We start from the raw sequence: 21,750 nt of genomic DNA on the forward strand, positions 1-21,750 counted from the left end.
TATGAAAAGCCAACTGACATTTACTCCTGAAGTGCTGACCTCTTGCACCCTCTACAACCACTGTGATTATTATTTGACCCTGCTGGTCTTCTATGAACATCTTGAAGAACGATCTGGCCTTAATGGCCAAGTACTCTTATAATCTCAACCCGGCACAGCCAGAAGAGGACTGGCCAACCCTCAGAGCCTGGTTCCTCTCTAGGTTTCTTCCTAGGTTCCAGCCTTTCTATGGAGTTTTTCCTAGCCACAGTGCTTCTACATATGTATTGCTTGCTGTTTGGGATTTTAGGCTGGGTTTCTGTATAAGCATTTTGTGACATCTGCTGATGTAAAAAGGGCTTTATAAATACATTTCATTAGAATTGATAAACTATTCTATTGTGTATTGAATATAAGGCAGTGTAGCCTTCCATAGCAGGTAGTACAAATGTACAGATTAGGAAAGTAAACAACTCGATGATGACGAGCAGTGGTTTTCCATGACCTTTGTTGCCTGCTAGCCTGTGGCGACATTATCCGCAGTGGATTGTGGGTAAAGCAGCAAGAGATCAGAAATGGGAGGATGAAGAGGAGAGGAGCTGTCATTCAGGTAATATATTCATTTTGAAGAGCAAGGAAAGAGGGACAGGAGAGAGGGAGTAAGAGAGGGAGGAAGGGACTACCGCAGTCTAAAGGGGTATACAGAAGATAGCCCTATTTGGTAAAAGACCAGGTCCATATTATGGCAAGAACAGCTCAAATAATCAAAGAGAACAGACAGTCCATCATTACTTTAAGACATGGTCAGTCATTCCAGAAAATGTGAAGAACTTTGAAAGTTTCTTCAAGTGCAGTCGCAAAAACCATCAAGCGCTATGATGAAACTGGTTCTCATGAGGACCGCCACAGGAAAGGAAGACCCAGAGTTACCTCTGCTGCAGAGGATAAATTCATTAGAGTTACCAGCCTCAGAAATTGCAGCCCAAATAAGTGCTTCACAGAGTTCAAGTAACAGACACATCTCAACATCAACTGTTCAGATGAGACCGCGTGAATCAGGCCTTCATGGTCGAATTGCTGCAAAGAAACCACTACTAAAGGGCACTAATAAGAAGAGACTTGCCTGTGCCAAGAAACACGAGCAATGGACATTAGACCGGTGGAAATCTGTCCTTTGGTCTGAGTCCAAATTTGAGATTTTTGGTTCCAACCTCTGTGTCTTTTTGAGACGCAGTGTAGCTGAATGGATGATCTCCGCATGTGTAGTTCCCACCGTGGAGCATGGATGCGGAGGTGTGATGGTGTGTGGGTGCTTTGCTGGTCACACTGTTGGTGATTTATTTAGAATTCAAGGCACACTTAACCAGCATGGCTACCACAGCATTCTGCAGCGATACACCATCCCATCTGGTTTGGGCTTAGTGGTACTATCATTTGTTTTTCAACAGGACAATGACCCAACACACCTCCAGGCTGTGTAAGGGCTATTTGACCAAGAAGGAGAGTGATGGAGTGCTGCATCAGATGACCTGGCCTCCACAATCCCCCGACCTCAACCCAATTGAGATGGTTTGGGATGAGTTGGACCGCAGAGTGAAGGAAAAGCAGCCAACAAGTGCTCAGCATATGTGGGAACTCCCTCAAGACTCTTGGAAAAGCATTTCAGGTGAAGCTGGTTGAGAGAATGCCAAGAGTGTGCAAAGCTGTCATCAAGGCAAAGGGTGGCTACTTTGAAGAATCTCAAACATAAAGTATTTTTTGATTTTATTAACACTTTTTTGGTTACTACATGATTCCATATGTGTTATTTCATATAATAGTAAAAATGAAGAAAAACCCTTGAATGAGTAGGTGTGTCCAAACTTTTGACTGGTAGTGTATTTTCTGAGAGAAGAAATTATAGGTTATTTTAAGGTAATTCAATAATGTACTGAGAACATGTTTCAGTAAGACTTTTAATAACACTGCTAGCTTAGTTTGGATTAACTGTTTTGAACTCCAAGCACAGATAGGACACCTGGAAATTAATTTGCTTAGGCATTAATCATGCAAACACATTTCTTTTTTTATTGGGGCATGGCGTCAGTGAGATTCGAACCTATAGTGTTCTGTTCCCTTTCCATAGAATTAGTCCACTGTGCCACCAGGATGGAGCTAGCGTGCCATGTTTAAAAAAAAAGTGAACTCATCCTGCGCCATCATTCCTCAACATGTCAGCCACCAACACCTCGGGGGCTGCCAGGTCCTCAAAATCACACACCAATCACCAAGAAACCATCAAAGAGTATCTACAGTACACAGGGAAAATGAGTATCCCTTTAACATGTCACTCCCCTGGACCCCACTGCCCCACAGATGCCTTCCATGCTCCTTCACCTTGACCTCTGACCTAGATCCATAAAGGAGGTATGACAACATGTGGACCCTCATGCATTGGAGTAAGTCTTTTTGGGGGACATGACACTCCAAGGCTGGGGTCATGATGACAGTTTAGTGACCAATCTTTGACAGCAATGACTGACTTAAAAAGAAAAGTTCAACTAACAACAAAGTGACCACCCAAACTCTGACCTTGATGCTGACAACCAAAATGGCCGCCAGCTATGAGTAGAAGAGACACAGAAGGCTTCAAATGAGACAGGAGGGGGTCTCAGAAAATACAGCCCTGAACCCAAGGCCAGGTTAGTTTGACAACAGGCCGGAGACCATGAGAGAAGGATAAAATCTGAACTTCGACCTTGAAGAGAATGGTAATGGTAAAGCGTGATTGTAGCCGGGGCCCAGAATAGTAAAAAATAGGCTCAGTCATGCAGATTAGGTGCCTGACTCAGAGTGCAATCACAGCAGATGACACTCCGCCATAACAGTTGTCAGCCCGGATCAGTCCTCAGCCAGCCTCACTCTTTGCTTTAGGCCTGGGAAGGAATTCTGCATGAATAACTTCGCCTAAGCACCCAACACAACCGGAACCTTCACTACCGCTGCGGAACACCATGGGAGAGAGAGGGATGGAGGGAGGGAGGGGGAGAGAGGCAAGAAGAGATGGAGGAAGAGAGAAGGGAAGAAAAAGAGGGCGAGACAGACCGAAAGAAAGAGATAGGTTCAGACTTCCAATCCGCGTGTGTTTCAGTGATCACATACACCGCACGCATAAATGACTGCCTGTCGCAGGGCTGAGAGGAAAGCAAGGTGTACGACTCAGATCAGAGCGCTGAGGGTGGGCTTTCATCCAAAATACCCCAGCTTTATCAGAAGGAACACTGTTCAATATCAATGAACAACCCTCAACTTTAAAATAATTTAGTCTCTTCAGAGTGAATTAAAGTCAGAGCTGAGGACTACATCTGTCCAATTCCTGTCCCCCGAAACCAAAACCACTATTTGAGGACATAGGCGGACATCATACATATAGTCACCTTATGATGCCCCGCCCACTTGACCCAGTTCCTGATCGAATGTCATTGTTTTCCTCCTTCCAGCCCATTCACAAACAACCAAAATGTTGTTAAATATGAATTAACTTAGTCTATTATAAACTATTAAATAAGATCTGTTCATTCTATATTGAGGAAAATTATTGAAAACATTTAAATGTTTGTTTTCACATAGTGTAAGCACTCGGAAGCGATGTTCGTTAGCATTAACAATCTCATAGAGAATGACTGGCGGTATTAGCATATTAGACTATATCTAATGTTCATTATCCATACAGGCTGTATCCCTTTTCAATCAAAGACCAATGCTTGAAATGTCAAAGTTGTTAGACACTGACAAATTACAAAAGACAGAAACAAAGCCGAAAAGTGTTTTTGTAGATAACATTAGGATATTTACAATATATTGTGCCACAAAGCTAAATAGCTAACACCGGCAGTCATTCTCTATGAGAATGTTTATTTTTTATTTATTTATTTTTTAATAATAATAATATGCCATTTAGCAGACGCTTTTATCCAAAGCGACTTACAGTCATGTGTGCATACATTTTTACATATGGGTGGTCCCGGGGATCAAACCCACTACCCTTGCGTTACAAGCGCCATGCTCTACCAATTGAGCTACAGAGGACCACAGGGGGTAGATCAGCTTTAATATTTCTGATAGATTGTAACTTCCATCAATGTAATTGTCTGCATCACTTGTTTTTTTTCTCTCGCAAATATATATATATGTATATGTATATATATATATATGTATATATATATATATATATATATATATACATACATACATATATATATGTATATATATATATATATATATATATACACATACATACATATATATATACATACATACACATATACACACATATATATACATACACATCTACAAATACATACACACACATATCCTTTTTAAAATTATATTTCCCTTCATTACTTTCCAACCCCACCACCCCTTCCTCAATTGGAGTAAACTATTGAACAACAACGCTTAGGCCTCTACTTCCAGCCCATACATACTATATACATTTTATGGACACAGTCAAATTCTACAATAATTATATTTTGTTTGTTTTTACTCCTGAACTTCCTCTGATCATTATCATGATGTCCATCTGGTTTGCTTCTATATGCCATATCTTTCTAACTGTGCTCTTTCACAAAAGCTCTCAACCTATAACCTATATACTTATTATATACTAGTTATCTTGTTGTTATTAGTTGTTGTTATTAGTCCCATCCTTCAGCTCCATTCAACACCTCCCATCTATCTCTTAACACCATCCATATTGGATTTCTATTTGCCATATATTTTTCAACTGTACTGTGATGTTTTACAAAAGTTCTGAACCTTTCTATTCTCATTGTTTCTACAGATCATAAATTGAAAATAAACATTTTTGCTAAAAGTATTATTATATTATTGATTGATTGACTATGACTTTTCAGATCACCCAGTAGTGCTATCTGCAGGGTTAGCTCCAGATAAATAATGCAATCCTTTAGCCATTCCAGGACCTGTGTCCAAAAACAAGCTACAAATGGACAGTACCAAAACAAATGATCTAATGATTCTGTCTCTTCGCAGCAAAATCTGCAGAGCTGGGAAGATTGTATCCCCCATATAAATAACATTCTATTGGTAGCAAGAATTTTATATAATAATTTCTATTGAAAAATTCTAAGTTTTGAATCCGGCGTCGTTTTGCGTATCAATTCATAAACACTATGCCATGGAATCGTTACGTCAAAAATCTCTTCCCAACTATTTTGCAATCTATATGGGACGGCTGTCAATCCTTTGGTCCTTAAATGAAACTGGTATAGTTTTTTATTTATCACAATTTTCTTTAACCAATTATATTATTTAATGCAAGGCCGACAGACAAGTTCCTTACTTTTTCCCCCTTCCACTTTCCTTTTCCATTTTTGCGGTAATGCTGCAATTATTTGGTTGTAATTTTGGGTAGAGCAGACATTTCCATAGGTTTTTGTTAGCTGCATGTGCGACATAACTCCACCAGTCCTACCGATAATATCATTTACGAAGATTATACATTTTTTAAATATTTTGTAAAAAAAAAAGTTTTTTTATCAATTAGTATATTTGAGTTTAACCACAATATTTGTTGCATTATTTGTTCTGTCGTTTCTGGAGGATTAAATTGAAATTGCAACCAACTTTCTATGGCTTGTTTTAGAAATAGTGATATTTGGGAGATTATTTCCTTTTCAAATAACTTAAAGTGAGAGGTTCTAATCTGAATAAAGGGAAAAAGGCCATTCTTGAACATTGGGTGAGACAATCTTACTAATTTGCTAGAGAACCAGTTCAGATTTAAGTACAATTTTTGTATGACTGAAGCTCTTAGTAATAGGCCTAATGCTTTAATATTTAATAATTTCTCTCCTCCGAATTCATATTCATTATATAAATAGGCCCGTTTAATTTTGTCTGGCTTGCCGTTCCAAATAAAATTGAATATTTTTTTCTCATATAATTTAAAAAACTGTTCGCTAGGCGTAGGCAAAACCATAGGCAAATAGGTAAACCAGGATAATACTAAAGAGTTAATCAGGGTGATTTTTCCACAAATTGACAGGTATTAACTTTTCCATTGTAGCAAGATCTTATCTATTTTTGCTAACTTTCTATTAAAATGTATTGGAGTGAGATCATTTATTTAATTTGGGATATGTATTCCGAGTATATCCACATCACCATCAGACCATTTTATTGGTAAACTACATGGTAATGTCACGATCGTCGTAAGAACCGGAACAAGGCGCAGCGTGATAGGCGTACATCTTTTAATGAGTACTTTATATAAACAACAAAACAACAAAACGATACGTGAAGTCAAAAGGTTCACCAACACAAACCTATACAGAACAAGATCCCACAATAAACTAGTGCCAACCGGCTGCCTAAGTATGGTACCCAATCAGAGACAACGAGAATCAGCTGCCTCTGATTGGGAACCACCCTGGCCAACATAGATCCACACGATCTAGAACATAAACCTAGAAAACTAAACCTAGAAACTAACACCCTGGCTCAACATTAAAGAGTCCCCAGAGCCAGGGCGTGACAGGTAATGTGAAAATTGTATTCTGTAGTGATCCAATACGTAATATAGTACATTTATCATAATTTGGTTGTAATCCAGAGAGGTTTGAAAATGTATCTAGATCCTCTATGAGGCTATGGAGGGATTCAAGTTGTGGATTTAAAAGAAAACATGAATCATCAGCGTACAATGACACCTTTGTTTTTAAGCCCTGGATTTCTAATCCCTTGATATTATTGTTGGATCTGATTTTAATAGCTAACATCTCGATGGCAATAATAAATAGATATGCTGATAGTGGACAACCTTGTTTCACTCCTCTTGACAGTTTAAAACTTTCTGAGAAATAGCCATTATTTACTATTTTACACCTAGGGTTACTATACAATTTATAAGAGATTGTCCAAAATTGAAATGCTCCAGGCATTTATATATAAACCCCAGTCGTACTTTATCAAATGCCTTTTCGAAGTCTGCTATGAATACCAGGCCTGGTTTCCCAGATTTTTCATAGTGTTCTATTGTTTCCAGTACTTCCATTATCGTCCATGTAAAAAACCTGTCTGATTAGAATGAATAATGTCCGACAATACCTTTTTAATTCTATGCGCTATACATTTTGCTAGAATTTTTGCCTCACAACACTGAAGTGTAAGGGGCCTCCAATTTTTTTTATGGACTGGATCTTTATATTTTCCACTTGTATCCTGTTTCAGTAATAATGAAATCAGACCTTCTTCTTGAGTGTCTGATAATCTACCATTTACATAGGAGTGGTTAAAACATGCTAATAACAGTATGAGAATGTTAATGCTAGCGAACGTTGCTACCGAGTGCTTACACTACGTGAAAACAAATATTTACATTTTTTCAATAATTTCCCACAACATAGAATGAACATATCTTTCAAATTCTATGCAAAATATTTAATGGTTTTGACAACTTATATTTAATGACGTTTTGCTTTTTTGTGAATGGGCCGGAAGGAAGAAAACAATCACAACAAATTGGATGCACCCTTGTTGCCAGGCATCATAAGGTGAATAGGCTGTTCAGCTTTGATGTTGGCAACAACACTATTCTAATGAGAGTTTCTAGAAATAGTCTATTTTGTCAGCTCTCTCCAACTTAGATCTAACACATGAATAATGCAGTGGGAAATTACAGGTGGGATTTAACATGAGCTCATCCGTATCGCCATCCTAGTACTGCCTCAAGGGCGACAGATCTGTCAGATATACACACACACACGCTAGCACACACACACATACAGTACACACACCTGCATGTGCACAAGCACATTACCCATATACATATACAAACACGCACCACACACACGCAGAGTATACAGTAGCCTATATTGAGTGTGTTTACATGCACACTAATAACTCAATATTAAACTAGTTAGGGCAGTATGCAGAGTATAGAAATAGTCATGTAAACACCTTACTCCGTTTTTTTGTTGTTGCAATCTTTCAAATTATTATAGGACATGTAAACAGCTTAATCGGCGTTCCAGCGGAGTATTTCATCTGCACATGTGCCAGCACCAGTAACGTAAGGCCTCCTTTTATGCGCGAGTCAAGTGAAATCGTTTTCACATACAAACGTTATATGTCCGAAGCTTTCACCAAAATAACATGGTCACTGCGGTAGAACGTTTTATTTTGATTGCCGATTTTCTGCATTTATCAAAAGTCTCATCAGGTAGCCTGATTTCAGATCTGACTATCCACAATAATCATATTAATGTGTGCATTTAACCGTGCTCACTGTGACCTACATGGTAGAAATGGGTCTGAGTTTGTTTGTGTGTGCAGGCGTGTGTATGTGTGTGTGTATGTGCAGGCGTGTGTATGTGTGTGTGTATGTGCAGGTGTGTGTGTGTGTGTTGAAGGAGTTTTAAACACTTCTCTCTGTCTGCTGTCTCTGTGGATACGTCAGGCACTCCTTCTCCGACACACTTAACCAAGCTCACTTAACGAGGCCCATTCACAGAGGCAGTGTGTGACAGCATTAATCCGGCCTCCCCAGCCGCCCGCCCACCTTACCCTGCTACCCAGTCAGCCACACAGGGCTCAGCCATCACACTCATTACGTTAATTTGCCTGACACACAAGGCTGCGCTGATTTGGCAAAGCACTGTGGATGATGTGGCCTAATGGGCGATTCCCACTCACAGGCAGGTCTCGGAGGTTGGATTTAAGCTGGAGCTGAGCTGGATTTAAGATGGGTTGGTCTAGGGCTGAGGTTAGACTTTAGGTGGGCTTTACTGGACTGTACTGGGCAACATTGAGCTAGACTGGGCTGTACTGGTCTTTAATGTGCTGGTATTTAGTGTAGTGTTCTAAACTGGGTTGAGTCATCATGCCCCAGCTTGGTGCAGCCAGCTGTACCCACAGGGGGACTGTTATTTTGGGAGCACACTGATGAGAGAGAAGGGACGCCACGAAAACATCAGTACTGCTTATTAGCTGCTTACATTTCCTCAAGCGCTCACAATGCACCATGGGACACCCCCTCCTCTCTTCTCCTCCTGAATTACCCATGACCACACGCCTCTGGTGTGATGCTACAGTGTCACAGTGTACCATGTGACCACCTGGCGAATGTGTGGCGGCCAAATAGGGTGGAACGACAGGAGGAGAAGCCACTGAGGCTTGAAGATGAGAGGACCCTGAGGAGAGGAGAGAGGGAGATAGTGGGGAGAGATGAGGAAGGGAGGAGGATGACAGGTAATAGACAATTGGGTCTCAGATGAGGGAGAGCCAACTCTGCAGCGCATCGAGAGAGGCACGTAGTGGCGGAGATGGGAGGGGGGAGGAGTGCACGTGTGTATGTGCATGCGTGTTCAATATGTGTTTAGGAGTTAAAGACATGCTCCGGAACTTTGGCGACTACTAAGTATTTCTTAAACCTCCCGCTTTGGGCTGGATGTGTCAATGTTTAGTTCATACATGCATAATCTATGAGCAGATTTACTGTCTTACCTCAATTAGCCACAACATCCCTAGTTTGAAAGCGACTGTTTTTCCTACATTTTTCCCCATGTAGGCCAGCCCCCTAGCAATTAGAGTTCCAGCCAATGAGCTTCAGTCCCTCGCCATTTGAGTGACAGTTAGCAAGATACACACACAGCAGAGCAAGAGAGAGAGAGAGAGAGAGAGAGAGTAATTACATGGTGCACATATCTGCACATATGTGACTTAGTACACCATTTTTTGGGGGCCACTTTTTGAGCGCCACATTCAGAACTACTGGCTAAAAAGTATACAAAAGTACCGGAGAATCTCTTTAAGAGTAGTGTTCCTGTTAGAGAGTAGAGGAGGCTGGTGGAAGGAGCTACAGTATAGGAAGACGGGCTCATTGTAATGGCAGGAATGGAATAAATGGAACTGAGTCAAACGTGGTTTCCATATGTTTGATAACATTCCATATATCCAATTCCAGCCATTACAATGAACCCCCTCCTTCTATAGCTCTGCCCACGAGCCTACTCTGGAGTAAAGAGTGTTGTAGAAGAAAACGTATCCAGTCTCTCTCTTACTTATCCTACTTCTCTTTCTTCTCTCTCTTTCACAATCTAAAGACACATTTAGGTAAAGGTGCAGTAGTGCTAAGAGGTAAGCCTCCTGAAGGCAACAGGAAGAGGGGGGTGACGAGGGAGGGGCTATCTGACCACTGCACTATGCTGCGCCATAAAGTGACCTGATACTTTGACAGCAGACCTTTTAATGTCCCCCTGCCATTCGCTGTCCTCTCTGCTTATTACTACTCCCCATCGAGCCCCATTGCTATACCAGAGACAGGGAGCCATAAACCTCCTGGCCTGAGATAGCACAGCCTCGTTGGGTATAGGAGGTATCTGGGCCCCTCAGTGGTCTCAGCATAGAACAAAAGAGCAAGAGAGAGAGAAAATAGAGAGAAATGGGGTGGAGAAAAAGGAAGAGAGATGAACAGAGCGATGCATTTGGTCTGAGAGACAACGGGCCCTTCATTCGTGAGAAGAGAGTAAAGAGAGAATGAGTGAGGAGAGAGTGAGAGGCCAGAGGAGGAGGGTGCAGACAGTGAATCCAGTCACAGGTTATCTGTGTAGACACTCGTCAGCACACAGGCTGCTGCTGGCTCAGACAGCGCTTCATTCCAGGCATGCTCAATCTTTAGAGAGGGAGAGAGAGAGAAAGACCTTGCAGCCAGAGAAATCACACACCAACACCCCAAGCCAGACAGAAACACATGGGTCCATCCCACACAGACAAACACCCTTAGTGCTGGATTCAATCCGTATCGCAGAAGATTAGCGTAAAAAGGTAATTTCTGATTGAGCCGACATATGCAGGTAATGCAGGGTTTACCGTGAATGCAGTCTCCGCGAACACAGGAACATTGCCTGTAGCCCTTTCCTGCAGTCAAATTACCAAATCGCCCTCTAGTGGCCTCATGGGTGGAATGTTATACTTATTTTTCATAATTAATACATATTATTTAAAAGAACTGCCGAAAATCAGTTTTATTATATTTCAGTCTTCTGTGATGTATATAAAGTGTAATATTAGGATGCAAACTCAAAATTGAATACATTTCAGCTCTATATCTGACATGGTACAGCTGTCTTCTTTTTTTAAGCCCATAACTATGTGTGTGAGGTGTATACTTTTGTTTTAAAGTAGATTTGTTTAAGACTACCAAGAAACATTCTGTGGGACCCTGATGTAGCCCACTGCAGTAAAAGGTTAAATTAGAATCAAGCTATAACGCGGCCCTTTCGTGGATTTTCCGCGATACTTTGGCGGTACGGATTGAATCCAGCCCTAAATCAGTGAAACATGCATGGCCAGACACACATGCCATGATCATAAAGTACATGGTCAAGTGTGGAAGGAAGAAAGTTAACTGTCCCACACACAAAGTACACAAATCGGTATCCCCCTGGAAACAGTCATTATCTTATATTAGGTGGATTTGTTGGGCCTTGGCCATAGGTCAAAAGGTGGGTATAGTCAATCGGTGTAAAAGGGAGGTATAGTGGCGATCTGCCAGTACAGTTTTCTCTCTCCCTCAGTGCCAGGGCCCAGTGGAGCGCTAGATCTCTTAATGCTGTGTTCGCTCTGTATTACAGACTCTCTTTTAATCTTCCCATTGTGAACAACAGCATTATTCATTTGGAGTGATCTGGGAAGAGCACTTTCTCATGGAATTCTATGTTTCCAGCAACTCGAAGATGGGGATTGTGTGACTCAAAGAGTTGACTTTAGGTGACATGTTGTGGCTCTCTGTCATGCACCACACACACACACACACACACACACACACACACACACACACACACTTAAAAATGTACACCCCACCACACAGACCTGAAATTGGACTCACCAACACATATACCATTACACATCTCTGATCTCTCACGCCGGAACTGTGTCCAAACCTGAGCTAAAAATACCTGGTTACTCTAAGCGTACCCCCACAGTGGGTATTATGTGACCGGCAGGAGCACCAAACAGCCAACCAATACAGTATGACACACCAGATGTCCATGGTATCACAAAGACCTGTTTAGTTGTAACAATGTTAAGGCTCTTATTATCATACTTGACTGTGAGAGGAGTGGAGGTGGGGCAGATCTCTTCTCATCCTCAAAAAACAGAAATCTGACGTGGCTTTAACACGGCTATAACATGAATATAACATTACTAGAATATTAATATAACATTAATATAACATGAATATAACATTACTAGAACATTGTCCATCTCATAGGCACTTATAGCCATCACATCTCTTTCTGTATATTGTAAAGATTGGTGCACAAATAAATTCCCCTTTCAACCCAGCAGTATAATGTATTGCAAATTATCCTCCTCTGTCCACTGTCCCTGTATCACCCCTCATTATTGCACCATGCCCTCTGTCCCTATCTCTCTCGTCTCCAACAGTTTCACACCTTCAGAATGAGCCTCGGAACTCTGACCCAATGAACTCACACCACACAGTGCCTGTTAATAAGTCTGTGGGGGATGTCCTACCCACTGCCTGTCGGAAAAGTGACCGTCCGTAGGCCTGTGCCCAATTATGTTTGTGCTGCTATCATGTTGTGCTGCTGCCAGGTTGTGTTGTTACCATGTTCTTTTCATGTTGGGTTGCTAACTTGCTGTGTTGTCATGTGTTGCTGCCATGCTATGTAGTCTCTTTATGTAGTGTTGTCTCTCTTGTTGTGATGTGTGTTTGGTCCTATATTTATATATATATATATTTTAATCCCAGCCCCCATCCCCGCAGGAGGCCTTTTGCCTTTTGGTAGGCCATCATTGTAAATAAGAATTTGTTCTTAACTGACTTGCCTAGTTAAATAAAGGTTAAATAAAAAATAAAAACATTGGCGCTTCATCTCCATCGTGATCAGGGGCAGGTGGAGCTCTGTGAAGACGTAACAACTGTCACGGCCGTCTACGGAAGGAGTGGACCAAAGCGCAGCGTTTGTAGCGAACATGACTTTATTAAAGTTAAAGTGCACGAACGAGAAAACAATAAACAATGACGGATAGTGAAGTCCTCAGTACACCGACTGAAACATGGAACAAAAACCCACAACCCTAAGGTGAACACTGATAGTTTAAATATGGCTCCCAATCAGAGATAACGAGCCGACAGCTGCCACTCGTTACCTCCGATTGGGAGTCACATGACGAGACAAGACACTACAACCAAAACCAAACACAACCAAATGAACACACCCTATACCCAACACAACCAAATGAATACACCCTGGCTCAAACTACACAGTCCCGGAGCCAGAGCGTGACAGTACCCCCCCCTAAAGGCGCGGACTGCGACCGCGCCTCAATACGGGCTAAACAAGGGAGGGCTGGGCGGGCTTACCTCCTCGGCGGTGGCTCTGGCTCCGGCCTTGATCCCCACCTCCTCTCCAACCCCCCAAAGTACCCCTGGTCCTGTCTAGCCCCGCTGGTCGGAGCCGGACTGACGACACGCGCCCCTGGCTTGGTGCGTGGAGGACGAACGGGCCTTACCAGGCTGACGACGCGCACCACTGCCTTGGCGCGGGGAGCAGGAATGGGCCGGACCGGGCTGACGAAGCGCACCCTTGACTTGGTGCGGAGAGCGGGACCGGGCCGGACAGGGCTGACGAAACGCACCACAGACCTGGTGCGGGGAGCAGGAACGGGCCGGACAGGGCCGACGAAACGCACCCTAGGCTTGATGCGTGGAGCCGGAACGGGCCTCCCCAGGCTGACGACTCGCATCCCTGGCTTGGTGCGAGTAGCAGGAGTGGGCTGGATCAGGCTGACGGCTCGCACCCTTGGCTTGGTGCGAGTAGCAGGAACGGGCTGGACCAGGCCGACGACTCGTACCCCTGGCTTGGTGCGAGTAGCAGGAACGGGCTGGACCAGGCTGACGACTCGCACCCTTGGCTTGGTGCGAGTGGCAGGAACAGGCCGGACCGGGCTGGCGACGCGCACCGTAGGTTTGGTGCGAGTGGCAGGAACAGGCCGGGTCGGGCTGGCGACGCGCACCGTAGACTTGGTGCGGGTGGCAGGAACAGGCCGGACCGGGCTGGCGACGCGCACCGTAGGTTTGGTGCGAGTGGCAGGAACAGGCCGGGTCGGGCTGGCGACGCACACCGTACACTTGGTGCGGGTGGCAGGAACAGGCCGGACCGGGCTGGCGACGCGCACCGTAGGTTTGGTGCGAGTGGCAGGAACAGGCCGGGTCGGGCTGGCGACGCGCACCGTAGACTTGGTGCGGGTGGCAGGAACAGGCCGGGCTGGGCTGGCGACGCACACCGTAGGTTTAGTGCGTGGAGCAGGAACAGGCCGGGCTGGGCTGGCGACGCACACCGTAGGTTTAGTGCGTGGAGCAGGAACAGGCCGGGCTGGGCTGGCGACGCACACCGTAGGTTTGGTACGTGGAGCAGGAACAGGCCGGACAGGGCTGTCGACGCACACCGTAGGTTTAGTGCGTGGAGCAGGAACAGGCCGGGCTGGGCTGGCGACGCACACCGTGGACTTGGTGCGTGGAGTAGGAACAGGCCGGTCCATACTGGGAACACACACCACTGGCCTTAACCGGGGATCAGGAACGGGCCGGACCGGACTGGTAACACACCTCAGTCTCTCACGCCGTGCCTCCACTACTTCCCTCCCTCTATTCGCCAATGGCTCCCGTAATCCGGTAGCCTTCTCTCCACGTCTCCCTGTGGCAGCCTCCTGCTGCCCAGCCGCCCAAGCCATGTGCCCCCCCCAAAAAACTTTTTGGGGTTGCCTCTCGTCCTTCCGACGATGGCCCTGCTGACGCCGTTGCTCCTCTCTTGCCAGGGCCTTGATCCTCCCCCAAGGTCCCTTGCCCCCGAGCATGTCCTCCCAGGACCACGATTTGCCCACCTGGGCCATCGCCAGCCTCTCGATCTCCTTACCCGGCGCTTCCTCCCATGTCCAGTCTCCTTGCTCCTGGACACGCTGCTTGGTCCTTTTTTGGTGGGTTTTTCTGTCACGGCCGTCTACGGAAGGAGTGGACCAAAGCGCAGCGTTTGTAGCGAACATGACTTTATTAAAGTTAAAGTGCACGAACGAGAAAACAATAAACAATGACGGATAGTGAAGTCCTCAGTACACCGACTGAAACATGGAACAAAAACCCACAACCCTAAGGTGAACACTGATAGTTTAAATATGGCTCCCAATCAGAGATAACGAGCCGACAGCTGCCACTCGTTACCTCCGATTGGGAGTCACATGACGAGACAAGACACTACAACCAAAACCAAACACAACCAAATGAACACACCCTATACCCAACACAACCAAATGAATACACCCTGGCTCAAACTACACAGTCCCGGAGCCAGAGCGTGACAACAACTCATTAGCTGGACGCGGCGGGCGGAGAGACGCTTTGCAAAGACAAACAAGTTAATTAGCTCCAGCGTGGCTTTAATAAATTAAGCTAAACATAGTTTAGGAAAGCAGCGAGCAACATAACATCACATCAGCAATTCTGTAATTGTGTCTCAGATTTGGGCTCTTTCTGTTTTATGGAGAGGACGTAATTATCAAGCTGGCTTAGGTTGTCTAGGGACGGAGATAGAAGGAATACAGGAACACACTCCACTTCCTCTTTGACTCTGACTGTAAGGAATACAACAAGTGATTGATAGTACTGTCTGGGGTTGTTATGGTGTAATTGAGAATTTGCAATTCCTGTTATGTGCAGTCCTGTTATAAAAGTAGCACAATGTATTTTCCAAAATATACTGAACAAAAATATAAACGCAACATGCAACAATTTAAACGATTTTACTGAGTTACAGTTCATATCAGGAAGTCAGTCAACTTAAATGAATTAATTAGACCCTAATCTATGGATTTCACATGACTGGGAATACAGATATGCATCTGTTGGTCACAGATACCTTTAAAAAAAAGTAGGGGCGTGGATCAGAAAACCAGTCAGCATCTGGTGTGAACACCATTTGCCTCATGCAGTGCGACACATCCCCTTCGCACAGAGTTGATCAGGCTGTTGATTGTGGCCTGTGGAATGTTGTCTTACTCCTCTTCAATAACTATGCGAAGTTACTAGATATTGGCGGGAACTTGAACACGCTGTCGTACACGTCAATCCAGAGCATACCAAACATGCTCAATGGGTGATATGTCTGGTTAGTATGCAGGCAATGGAAGAGCTGGGACACTTCTAGGAATTGTGTACAGATCCTTGTGACATGAGGCCGTGCATTATCATGCTGAAACATGAGGTGAAGGCGACGGATGAATGGCATGACAGTGGACCTCAGGATCTCATTACAGTATCTCTGTGCATTCAAATTGCCATCGATAAAATGCAATCGTGTTCATAGTCCGTAGCTTATGCCTGCCCATTCCATAACCTCACCACCACCATGGGGCACTCTGTTCACAACATTGACATCAGCAAACCGCTCGCTCACACGACACCATACACGTGGTCTGCGGTTGTGAGGCCGGTTGGACGTACTGCCAAATTCTCTAAAACGACGTTGGAGGCGGCTTATGGTAGAGAAATGAACATTACATTCTCTGGCAACAGCTCTGGTGGACATTCCTGCAGTCAGCATGGCAATTGCACACTCCTGTGTAATGATCATGCTGTTTAATCAGCTTCTTGATGTTCCACACCTGTCAGGTGGATGCATTATCTTGCCAAAGGATAAATGCTCACTAACAGGGATGTAAACAGATTTGTGCACAAAATGTGAGAGAAATAAGCTTTTTGTGCATCTGGAACATTTATGTGATCTTTTATTTCAGCTCATGAAACACTTTACATGTTGCATTTATATTTTTGTTGAGTGTATGTCTTTTGAGTACAAGACAATTGCACCTCTAACAATCAGAGGAACCTCTATCTCAGAATCACACTGTGATGCCCAATAAGGGTGATGGGGTTTATTTGGATCTTCAGAGGACCGGTCACTAGCAGTCAGGCACTAAGGCAGCTGTATGGTCCTGTTCCTGTGTGTGTTAAAAGCCCATTCACACACAGCCAGGAAGGCAGTTAAAACAGGATCAAATAGAGCAAAGCTCCCTGCTCTCTAAACCTGCTCTCACACTCCCAGTGTTTGATCTGCCTCCAAGTCTGCTACAAAAGACAGCAGACACAGAGAGAGATAGAGAAAGAGAGCGAGAGAGAGAGAGAACCGAGAGCGAGAGAGAGAGAGAGAGAGAGAGAGAGGGAAGAACGAGAGAGAGAAAGAGAGAGAGAGAGAGTGATAGAGGTAGAAAGAGAGAGAGAGAGAGAGAGAGAGAGAGAGAGAGAGAGAGAGAGAGAGAGAGAGAGAGAGAGAGAGAGAGAGAGAGAGAGCGAGAGAGAGGTAGAAAGAGAGAAAGAGAGAGAGAGCTAGAAAGAGAAAGAGACAAAAGGATGAGGGCCGCATGCCACCATAGTATCCCCTCTTTCTATCACACTCTGACACACACGCACTCACACGCACAGACGCATGGCAGGGCCCGGGGTTTAATTCAGTGCGGTGTGCATGGAGCTAGGGCAGCAGTCATCAATTCCAGCGCAGGTTGGGAATATAACCTTTTCTCCTTATTCCACTCTCTGAATAAATCATAAGGCTCCAGTCTTCGCATAAGTGATTCCTTATTGGCTATAGATCTACATGTCACACACACATGCGGCCCGCTGTTCGAGCCGCAGTCAGCACACACAGATGAATGTTCACACTGCAGTCAGCTGACACACACACACATGAGAAAGAGAGGAGCATGACTTTTACATAGAGTATAAACTGCTGGAGGAAAGAGCATGGGGACGGGGGGAGTAAAGTTTTACACAGAAACTGCTGGGCCTGGGACCTGTCGTAGTGATTAGCCTTTTGGTCAGGATTCTACAGTGGGTCAGGTCTTTTGGAGTTGCAGGGTTAGCAGTAATCGCAGAGTAGGCAGCCCGCTCACCCACAGGGTACAATGAGCCCAAATAAACAGAAATGCCTCATATACAGTGCATTTGGAAAGTATTCAAACCCCTTGACTTTTTCCACATTTTGTTAGGTTACAGCCTTATTCTAAAATGAATTAAATTGTGTTTTTTTCCTCATCAATCTACTCACACTACCCCATAATGACAAAGCAAAACCCGGTTTTTAGACATTTTAGCAAATATATTAAAAATAAAATGAAATATCACATTTACAGAAGTATTGACCTTTTACTCAGTACTTTGTGGAAGCACCTTTAGCAGCGATTATAGCCTCGAGCCTTCTTGGGTATGACGCTACAAGGTTGGCACACCTGTATTTGGGGAGCTTCTCCCATTCTTCTCTGCAGATCATCTCAAGCTCTGTCAGGTTGGATGCACAGCTATTTTCAGGTCTCTCCAGAGATGTTCAATCGGGTTCAAGTCTGGGTTTTGGCTGGGCCACTCGAGGACATTCAGAGACTTGTCCCGAAGCCACTCCTGCATTGTCTTGGCTGTGTGTTTAGGGTCGTTGTCCTGTTGGAAGGTGAACCTTCTCCCCTGTCTGAGGTCCTGAGTGCTCTGGAGCAAGTTTTCATCAAGGATCTCTCTGTACTTTGCTCCGTTCATCTTTCCCTCGATCCTGACTAGTCTCCCAGTCCCTGCCGCTGAAAAACATCCCCACAGCATGATGCTTTCACCACCATGCTTCCCCGTAGGGATGGTGCCAGGTTTCCTCCAGACGTGACGCTTAGCATTCAGGCCAAAGAGTTCAATCTTGGTTTCATCACACCAGAGAATCTTGTTTCTCATGGTCTGAGAGTCCTTTAGGTGCCTTTTGGCAAACTCCAAGCAGGCTGTCATGTGCCTTTTACTGAGGAGTGGCTTCCATCTGGCCACTTTACCATAAAGGCCTGATTGGTGGAGTGCTGCAGAGATGGTTGTCCTCCTGGAAGGTTCTCCCATCTCCACAGAGGAACTCTAGAGCTCTGTCAGAGTGACCATCGGGTTCTTGGTCACCTCCCTGACCAAGGCCCTTCTCCCCCGATTGCTCAGTTTGGCCGGGCTTCTTCCATTTAAGAATGATGGAGGCCACTGTGTTCTTGGGTACCTTCAATGCTGCAGAAATGTTTTGGTACACTTCCCCAGATCTGTGACTCAACACAATCAAATGTCGGAGCGCTACGGACAATTCCTTCGACCTCATGGCTTTTTGCTTTGACATGAACTGTCAACTGTGGGACCTTACATAGACAGGTGTGTGCCTTTGCAAATCCTGTCCAATCAATTGAATTGACCACAGGTGGACTCCAATCAAGTTTTAGAAACATCTCAAGGATGATCAATGGAAACAGGATGCACCTGAGCTCAATTTTGAGTCTCATAACAAAGAGTCTGAATACTTGTGTAAATAAGGTAGTTCTGTTATCATTTTTTATTAATTTGACAATAATTCTATAAACCGGTTTCTGCTTTGTAATTATCGAGTATTGTGTGTAGATTGACAAGGAATTTATTTTATTTAATCCATTTTAGAATAAGACTGTAAAGTAACAAAATGTGGAAAAAGTCAAGGGGTCTGAATACTTTCCGAATGCACTGTACTTTGTATCCTTCATTTACTCAAGTGTTTCCTTTATTTTGGCGGTGTAATAAATAAATGGGAGTCCAAAGGCAGTGTCTGTGTGTGTTTGTGTGTGTGTGTGTGCATACGTGATCCCTCAGCCAAGGCAGGATGGAGCCAAGGACTGAGGGAACACAGGAGCAGAACAGCCATCTGTCCCTCAGTGCTCTGCTGCATGCATGCAGCATACACTCACATGCACACACACACACAAACACATGGCGTATCAACATACTTGGCTCTGGCTCACATACTCGTCTAATACATATGGACACACACATGCCTGCACCTATACACAAGCAAGGATATGGTATACATTTATACTTAGATCCAGTGGCGCAACTTTGGTTTTAGAAGTGGGGGGGACATAACTTAATTAAAAATATATAATATTATCCAGTCAGATAAACATTCCAAACAGCCTAGCCGACCACTCAGAGGCGTCCGCATAGTCCTAAAGCACACCATTGCCTAGTTTTGTTTCACATTCCAATGATAAAACTGGGGGGGGCCAGCCAAAAATGCAAATGCAATTTCAGAATGTGGGGGGGACATGTCCCCAGTGAAAGTTGCACCCCTGCTTCAATCAAAAACACTCCCTTACACCCTCAGCTTGCACACATTTACAAACACTCACACACCCAGCTTTTATACATCACTCACATCAATCACATGGCACATATTCACAGTACATACACACACGTACACACCAACAACACACATAAAATAATCAAATTTCACACCCAAAATGTACACACTTTGCTTCGCTCCAAGAAGACACACACTAAGCTTTAGACCCACTGTTCCTCTTCCTTCCTACATCTGGCTGGAAGCCCACCATTGAAGTCACCCAGTTCACTCACAGATGCCTCAAAATGGCCGCTGCGTAGCAGCCATCAATGTTACTTACAAGTTGACTTTGCACTTCAACCAAAATGAACCCTGTCCAAATTGTTACATAATATGCCATTTAGCAGTCGCTTTTATCCAAAGCGACTTACAGTCATGTGTGCATACATTTTTATGTATGGGTGGTCCCGGGGATCAAACCCACTACCCTGGCGTTACAAGCACCATGCTCTACCAATTGAGCTACAGAGGACCACATGCAGAATACAGGACAACATGCAGGATGTGTACTCTATCCATGGAGGTGTGCATTTATTTATCTAAGGTGACAATGAGATTATAATTTTTTGTGAGCCAGGGCGAAGGCAGCACACATTTAGTTACAAACATGGAATTACAATATGCATCAGTAACAAGTATATCAATGCATCACACCTTATACAAAGCAACAGTTGAATGTAAACTATTTATACAAAAGTATGTGGACACCCCTTGAAATGAGTGGATTCGGCTATTTCAGCCACACCCATTGCTGACAGGTGTATAAAATCGAGCAGAAAGCCATGCGATCTCCATAGACAAACATTGGCAGTAGAATGGCCTTACTGAAGAGGTCAGTGACCGTCATAGGATGCCACCTTTCCAACAAGTCAGCGCGTCAAATTGCTGCCCTGCTAGAGCTGCCCCGGTCAACTTTAAGTGCTGTTATTGTGAAGTGGAAATGTCTAGGAGCAACAACGACTCAGCCGCATAGTGGTAGGCCACACAAGCTCACAGAACGGGACTGCCGAGTGCTGAAGCGCATAGTGCGTAAAAAATAGTCTGTCCTCAGTTGCAACACTCACTACCGAGTTCCAAACTGCCTCTGTAAGCATCGTCAGCACAACAACTGCTCATCAGGAGCTTCATGAAATGGCCGAGCAGCCGCACACAAGCCTAAGATCACCATGCGCTATGCCAAGCGTCGGCTGGAGTGGTGAAAGCTCGTCGCCATTGGACTCTGGAGCAGTGTAAACGCGTTCTCTGGAGTGATGAATCACGCTTCACCATCTGGCAGTCCAACGACGAATCTGGGTTTGGCCGATGCCAGGAAAACACTACCAGCCCCAATGCATAGCGCCAACTGTGTAGCTCAGTTGGTAGAGCATGGCATTTGCAACGCCAGGGTTGTGGGTTCGATTCCCACGGGGGGCCAGTATGAAAAAAAGAAGAAAAAATATGTATGCACTCACTAACTGTAAGTTGCTCTGGTTAAGAGCGTCTGCTAAATGACTAAAATGTAAAAATGAGGAGGAAAAATGGTCTGGGGCGGTTTTTCATGGTT

General features: G+C 44.4%; 1 protein-coding gene across 1 annotated transcript in view; it reads right to left on the reverse strand.

Moving 5' to 3' along the window:
* Window positions 1–21,750, reverse strand: part of LOC311107359 (fibroblast growth factor 13-like) — a gene marked incomplete at its 5' end in the record, with an annotated part of 174,854 nt that overhangs the window by 132,896 nt on the left and 20,208 nt on the right. The gene's annotated exons all lie outside the window — the stretch shown is intronic.

The sequence above is a fragment of the Coregonus lavaretus genome, assembly GCF_964263955.1.
Source record: "Coregonus lavaretus genome assembly, chromosome: 32".
NCBI classification, from domain to species: domain Eukaryota; kingdom Metazoa; phylum Chordata; class Actinopteri; order Salmoniformes; family Salmonidae; genus Coregonus; species Coregonus lavaretus.